We start from the raw sequence: 7,906 nt of genomic DNA, 5'->3' as shown, positions 1-7,906 counted from the left end.
CCCCCCCCCCCTTTTCAGAGCAGAGAGGACACTCGCTCGGCGCAGCATCCATTTAGTATTTCTATTAACGAGTACAAGATGTTTTCTGATTGGACGACGGGCAGTGACGTCACAGTACAAGTCGACCCAATCACTCACATCTTATATTCTTTACCATTCACACATAGGCGTATCGGGAACACATAGGCGTATCGGGAACACATAGGCGTATCGGGAACGAAACACGCACCAAACGCAGAGCAAGCATGCGGTACCATTAGTCAATGACACCCCAAACGCGTCTAAAAAAATGCAGGTTGCAGAATTTGCAAAAAACATATCTTTTCCCACGTTTGGCGTACGTTCAGTGCCCCTTAAACTCAATGGGTGACAAATGCAGGAAGCAAACGGTCACTGCGACTCGCGTTCCTGCCATACGAACGGTGGTCCTAATGCCATTTTTATCTTTTTTTAATCTCTCGCTAAAATAATCTCTGGTGATCCCGCCATCCTTGCTCAGGCGCTTCCTGTTTTAGGGTGACAACGCTCCGTCCCTATTAAAAAAAAAAAAAAGGCAATTATGTATGATACGCAGGGCTTTAGCAAATCAGACGGCACCCCGTTCGGGTTCACATGTACATTAATCCTCCTATTGCAGGAGCCTGGCTATAGATTCCTATACTGATCGCCATTCCGCGGCATTGTGTCCTAACAGCATTAGTTTCGGGGTAATAACCGGCAATAAAAAGGGGATCAGGCCGAATAAAATGTTTAATGTCGCAACTTTGTATTTATTTTAATCCCTTCTGGAATTTGGAGACTTTAATCTGCGCTGTTCCCGTCTTTTACGCCTTTTCGCCTCCACGCCGCGCTTAACCCTTTCCGCAATCGGCTTGTTGTTACATAATAAGGAATACCGGAATGCCAGTGAAATCACAGGGATCCATATCTGCCATTGATACATTGCTGGTTACAATTGGAGCTTATGTATAAAGCATTGTATCTGACATTCTCCAAACATTCACTGCAGGTGAACCTTCCTGGTGCATGTGTGTGTGAAATGACAGTGATTGATTCGCCGCCAGTGAAGGTCACGTTCACTGCTGTATACATTTGCCCTTAAGTATATACAGTATAAATCCAATCTTTACACTGTCATAGAAGCTTACAAAGCCATTTAAGTACAATGCTCTGTCCTAGTTCAGGCACTTCCTGTTATAGGGCGACAATGCTCTGTCCTAGTTCCGGCACTTCCTGTTATAGGGTGTCAAGGCTCTGTCCTTCTTCAGGCACTCGCTGTTATAGGGTGGCAATGTTCTGTCCTTGTTCAGGCACTTCCTGTTATAGGGTGACAATGCTCTCTCCTTGTTCAGGCACTTCCTGTTATAGGGTGACAATGCTCTCTCCTTGTTCAGGCACTTCCTGTTATAGGGTGGCAATGTTCTGTCCTTGTTCAGGCACTTCCTGTTATAGGGTGACAATGCTCTGTCCTTGTTTAGGCACTTCCTGTTAGAGGGTGACAAGGCTCTGTCCTGGTTTAGGCACTTCTTGTTAGAGGGTGACAATGCTCTGTTCTTGTTCAGACACTTCCTGTTATAGGGTGACAATGCTCTGTCCTTGTTTAGGCACTTCCTGTTAGAGGGTGACAAGGCTCTGTCCACGTTCAGACACTTCCTGTTATAGGGTGACAAGGCTCTGTCCATGTTCAGACACTTCCTGTTATAGGGTGACAATGCTCTGTCTTTGTTTAGACACTTCCTGTTAGAGGGTGACAATGCTCTGTTCTTGTTCAGGCACTTCCTGTTAAAGGGTGACAACGCTCTGCCCTTAGTTCTTAGTTCCATGGGGTTGAGGTCGGGTCTCCGTACAGTACACTAGAGCTCCTCAACACCAAACTGGCCAAACCATGTCTTCATGAAGCTGGCTTTGTGCACCTGAACTCGAAATACCTACGGCACAGCTATGTTCCATAAGGTGTTCCTATGTTCCATGGGGTCGAAGTCAGGGTTCTGGTGTGAAGAAATTTGAGTGGCCTTCACAAACTGGTCAAACCAAACCTCAATAATTCCAATGGAACCCCTACTGGGGGGAATTTTATCTGCTCTTATGTTCATTAAAGTAGATGTAAACTCTAACTCTAAACTCTATACATTTGTGGACATCTGACCATCAAAGCTTTATCAGCTTGTTGGACACCCAATTCCAAAACCAATGCCATTAATATGGAGTTGTCCCCAGGGCCGGTATTCCCACAAGGCCACTAAGGCCCAGCCTCGGGGCGGCAGGGTGCAGAGTGGCGGCAGAGGTGTGGAATCTCCCGACGCCCGGGACATGCGGTTGTGTAAACAGTAAGAGGGGAGAGATGCACTCGCAGCCTTCCCCTCTCAACTGTCACAGGAGTGCTGCGCTAGAACTCCTCTATTGGGAGTGACAGGTTCCATAAAGAGAACCGGTCACCTCCAAGTGCTATCACACAGGGGCTTGTTAGCTCCTGCGTGATAGCAATAAAGTTGAGTGAAAAACAAACAGAAAAAAAATGAATTGATTAAAAAAATTATTCAATAAATTAAAATAAAATAAATAAGTAAAAAGGGGATTAAAAAGTAAAAAAATAATAAGAAAAAATGAACAAGTGTAAAATAATAAGATGAAAAAATGAAAAAGCAAAAAATAATAAGATAAATAAATTATAAAAAAATGTAAAAGATGATAAGCTGAATAAAAATTTCAAAAAGTAACAAAATAAATAAAAAGTAAAAAAAAAAAAAATAATAAAAGATTTTAAAAAAAGAAAATACAAAATTAAAAAAAAAATTAAAATGAAATAAAAAGTAATAAAAAAGAAATAATAAATAAAAATTCATAAAAAATTAAAAAAACACAGTGGAGGTAAGAAAAGATATAAAGGGGAGAGACAGCAGAGAAAGTGAGAGAAGAGACAGCAGAGAGAAACAGGGGAGAGAGCGAGGAGAGAGAGAAGAGACAGCCAAGAAAGAGGGTTCACACCACAAAGTCTATGTTCCAGTGTTCAGCCTCTAGAGCGCACTGGAATGCAAGCTGGCCGGCTCCCTGCTTTCAGGGGCGGGAGGGGGGTTGTACTGAAGTCAATGGCACCCCAGCCACGCCCCCCGGCCACATTGCGATCGCCTGCACGTTCCGGTCCAATGCGATCTGCAAAAATAGTGCTTGTAGCATTTTTTCAGATCTCACTGGACCTGAACGCAGGCACTATATGTGCCAGCGTTCCGGGTGCGGGCGATCGCACTGTGGGTGGGGGGGCGTGGCCGGGCTGCGATTGGCTTCAATGCACCGCCAGGCCCCCTCCTCAGGGCAGGATTTACTCTCTCTGCTGCCCCAAGGCCAGGTTCCTCAATGTACCCCCCTACCCGCCAAACCCAGCCCCAGGGAGAATGGCAATCCCGCAGGCTGCATATAAGTGTTCCCAGTGACATCGCTGGGATCACTTGTACGAAACAAGTGGTGGCTTCCCCCTGCTGTACATTTAGCCCTGCTTGCCCAAAGCAGGGCTAAATGTAGAAAACAACTATCCGCCCGGCGCCCTAAACTGCATGTCCCAGGCGTCGGGAGATAGGAATTCCACTTCTCCGCTGCCCCGGCGCCCCGGAACTGCATGTCCCGAACATGCGGAGATAGGAATTCCACCCCCCGCTGCCCCTCTACTCCCTGCGTCGGTTGGCCTTTTTGGGAAATCCGGCCCTGCCCCTCCTTCCACTGAATGCAGGTGTTTTGTCGTTGGTAGATCTCATTGAGCTTGTCATTTGAAAAGTAGATCTCCAGTCGAAAAATTGTGGGCGCCCCTGTACTAGCCAGATACTGTACAACTGAAAAGTATATTTGATCCCAGTCATGTTATCTGTTTTATGGCATTCTTATATGAATTACCCGCCTCCATACGTGCAGATATCTTTCCCTAAAATGGCTTTTTTTATCGATTTTGTTTCAATTCCAAGAACAGTAAACTCTAACAATCCTCACTCATAACCCATATCCTGATCGATTTTTTTTTTCCATTCTAATTATATTTATAGCTATTGTCAGACAAGTTCGGGGTTGTATATCCCGAGAACAATCAATCTGTTGTTAGCTCATTAGTCTTTTAAATAATAACTAGAAGAACAATAAGATAAGTAAATGCTCTCTTGATGTTTCCTATCAACTGTACATTTATGACCATGGAGGTAGTAAAGTGAGATAATCTCAAGGTATTTTTTTCCCAAGTTTTTATTGTTTAGACTTGTATGAGAGGGTAATGGTTATTCAATAGGCTATAAATATGAGTGATATGGTTCTCAGTTTATGTCTGCCGGCTGGGTGACCTATGAAGGTTCCAGAATGAGACGTTTGTTCGGAAAGGCCACTATATGGCCAAAAGCTTGAAGACACCGGACCATTACAACGACCTATAAGTGCAAAAGTATTTGGACCCCCTCCCATCCCCCTGACCCCCATTCCTTAGGAAAGGCAACTATATGGCCAAAAGCTTGAAGACACCGGACCATTACAACGACCTATAAGTGCAAAAGTATTTGGACCCCCTCCCATCCCCCTGACCCCCATTCCTTAGGAAAGACAACTATGTGGCCAAATGCTTGAGAACACCTTACAATCACAGCAAAAGTATGTGGACCCCCCCTGACCCCCATTCCTTAGGAAAGGCAACTATATGGCCAAAAGCTTGAGGGCACCTGACCATTACAACCACCTATAAGTGCAAAAGTATGTGCCCCCCCCGACCCCCATTACTTAGGAAAGGTAACTATATGGCCAAAAACTTGAGGACACCTGATAATCACACCTACCTATATGTCTAATGGTATGTGGACCTCTGTTCGTTAGGAAAGGCCACTATATGGCCAAAAACTTGAGGACACTTGAGCATCAACCTACCTATAAGTTCAAAAGTATGTGGACCTCTGTTCGCTAGAAAAGGCCACTATATGGCCAAAAGCTTGAGGACACCGGACCATTACAACCACCTATAAGTGCAAAAGTATGTGGACCCCCCTGACCCCCATTCCTTAGGAAAGGCAACTATATGGTCAAAAGCTTGAGGACACCTGACAATCACACCTACCTATATGTCCTAAAGGTAGGAAAGGCCACTATATGGCCAAAAGCTTGAGGACACCTGACCATCACACCTACCTATATGTCCTAAAGAATGTGGACCCCCCCCACATGACTCCTGTTCATTAGGAAAGGTTACTATATGGCCAAAAGCTTAAGGACACTTGACCATCAACCTACCTATATATTCAAAAGTATGTGGACCCCGTTCACTAGGAAAGGCCGCTATATGGACAAAAGCTTGAGTACACTTGACCATCAACCTACCTATCAGTTCAAAAGTATGTGGACCCCTGTGACCCATGTTCATTAGGAAAAGGCAGCTATTTGGCCAAAAGCTTGAGGACACCTGCCATCACACCTACCTATATGTCCTAAAGTATGTGGACCCCTGTGACCCATGTTCATTAGGAAAAGGCAGCTATTTGGCCAAAAGCTTGAGGACACCTGCCATCACACCTACCTATATGTCCTAAAGTATGTGGACCCCCCACATGTCTCCTGTTCATTAGAAAGGCTGCTATATGGCCAAAAGCTTGAGGACATCTGACCATCACACCTACCTCTATAGCCAAAAGTATGTGGACCACACTGACCACCCTTTCGTTAGGAAAGGCCGCTATATGGCCAAAAGCTTGACAACACTTGACCATCACACCTTCCTATATGTCCAAAAGTATGTGGACCCCCCTCCAAATGACTCCAAGTATTTCCAATGCAGGTCTCAAATGCCTCCATACCAGAGCCCTGACTTCAATCCCATGTAACATAACAACACCTTATGGAACATAGGTGTTCCATAGAGTTCAGGTGTACAAAGACAGCTCCATAAAGACATGGTTTGACCAGTTTAGTGTTGAGGAACTCGAGTGTACTGTACAGAGACCCGACCTCAACCTCATGGAACATAGGAACACCTTAGGAATTATTGAGTTCAAAGACATTGAATTGGAGCAGTGAGTTCTTTTTTGTCCATACCCTAAGGTAGACCTAACCTAACGTCAACCCTATGGAATATAGGAACACCTTTTGGAATATTGGGGTTCCACAGCATTTATGGAGTTCAGGTGTACAAAGACAGCTCCATAAAGACATGGATTGACCAGTTTGTGAAGGCCACTCTAGTTCCTCTACACCAGAGCCCTGACCTCAACCCTGTGGAACATAGGAACATCTTATGGAACATAGTTGTTCCATAGGAAATATTGAGTTCAGGGGCACAAAGCCAGATCCATAAAGACATGGCTTGACCAGTTTAGTGTGGAGGAAGTCGAGAGCCCTGACCTCAACCCTATGGAATATAAGAACACCTTATCTTTCCCAGAATAAATGGCATTAAGGGTTTTTCCACTCCAGTAAACCTACAACAGACCACTCAGACCTTTTGATCAGATGGGGACCGTCCAAACCGCTCACCCAAAGAACAAAGTTTCCTCAGGCTCCGGCCTGCAACCCTTCTGGAGGGCTCGGTTGATGTCACCCACATCACCCCAGTCCCACCAGAATGCACCCTTGCAATAGGCTGGTGGGCTCTCTTGCAGGATATTGACCTCCCAGTTTGGTGACATCACCGGTACCTTGGGGTTGTGTACAAATGGCTTTTTGAAGCTATGGGTTTCTGGTAGGGCAGAAGGCTGGCATTAAAGTGGGCCTTGTGTCTGCCATGGAAGGTTCACTTTAAGATACGGAATATTCATCAATGTACAGTAAATCTCCGCGACAATAATGTGCGAAGCTTCCATATTCAAGAGCAAAAAAAAAAAAGGGGGGATTAAAACATTCCTCTGGCATCGATCTCCAGTAAGTGTGTTTTATTCAAGATTAAGGATTAGGACATTCCTCTGGCACAGAACTGCGGTATGGCAGCTTTATTCGAGGTAAGGCGAACCCCGGATAGAAACGTGTAGGTCTGAAGGCTTTTTTAAATATATTAATAAATGCATTGAAAAGAAAAGTGCATCTATTAATTTATTGCATTGGAGCCCGCAGAGCATTGCAACCGCATTCAGTGCAATGGCCAGGCTCCGACGGACTATTCCTCCAGGCTCAGGTCAGTCAGGATCTTCGCTTATGGGTCTACAAGTGACACCACTGCATTTGGGCGCCAAAACACAAATGGGGTGAAAGGGCCCCAATTCTTCATATGGATTTTCGAGAGATTTTCAGTCCTATTTCCTAGAAGGGTCAAAATATATATTTTTTACATTCCTTCAGTTGCTGTGCATTGCAATAAGACACAAATTGCATCACAGATTGCAGATTGTCCTAGATACAGTGCACCCCATCCTGTCCTAAAAGGGTGGGGTACACGAGAGCTGCATAACAGATTACCCATTGTCCTAGATATAGTGCACCCCATCCTGTCCTAAAAGGGTGGGGTACACGAGAGCTGCATAACAGATTACCCATTGTTCTAGGTACAGTGCCCCCCACCCTGTCCTAAAAAGGGTGGGGTACACGAGAGCTGCATAACATATTACCCATTGTCCTAGATATAGTGCACCCCATCCTGTCCTAAAAGGGTGGGGTACATGAGAGCTGCATAACAGATTGCCCATTGTCCTAGATATAGTGCACCCCATCCTGTCCTAAAAGGGTGGGGTACACGAGAGCTGCATAACAGATTACCCATTGTCCTAGATATAGTGCACCCCATCCTGTCCTAAACGGGCGGGGTACACGCGTGTTGTGTTATAATGCATGCATGCCGCATTTTAGCGCAACTCTCTGCAACCTCCTCCGCCAATTGTTGCAAACAAGGCGCACAGGACACCATTGCTCTCTGTGTGCCATTGTAGTGACCCGCGTGGGGCGCCAAAAACATACATTAGGTGAATGG

This window comes from Nanorana parkeri, unplaced genomic scaffold, assembly GCF_000935625.1.
Source record: "Nanorana parkeri isolate BGI_ZX_2015 unplaced genomic scaffold, ASM93562v1 scaffold81, whole genome shotgun sequence".
In the NCBI taxonomy this organism is placed as follows: domain Eukaryota; kingdom Metazoa; phylum Chordata; class Amphibia; order Anura; family Dicroglossidae; genus Nanorana; species Nanorana parkeri.
The sequence above is the reverse complement of the archived record's forward strand: the minus strand, read 5'-3'. Positions refer to the sequence as shown.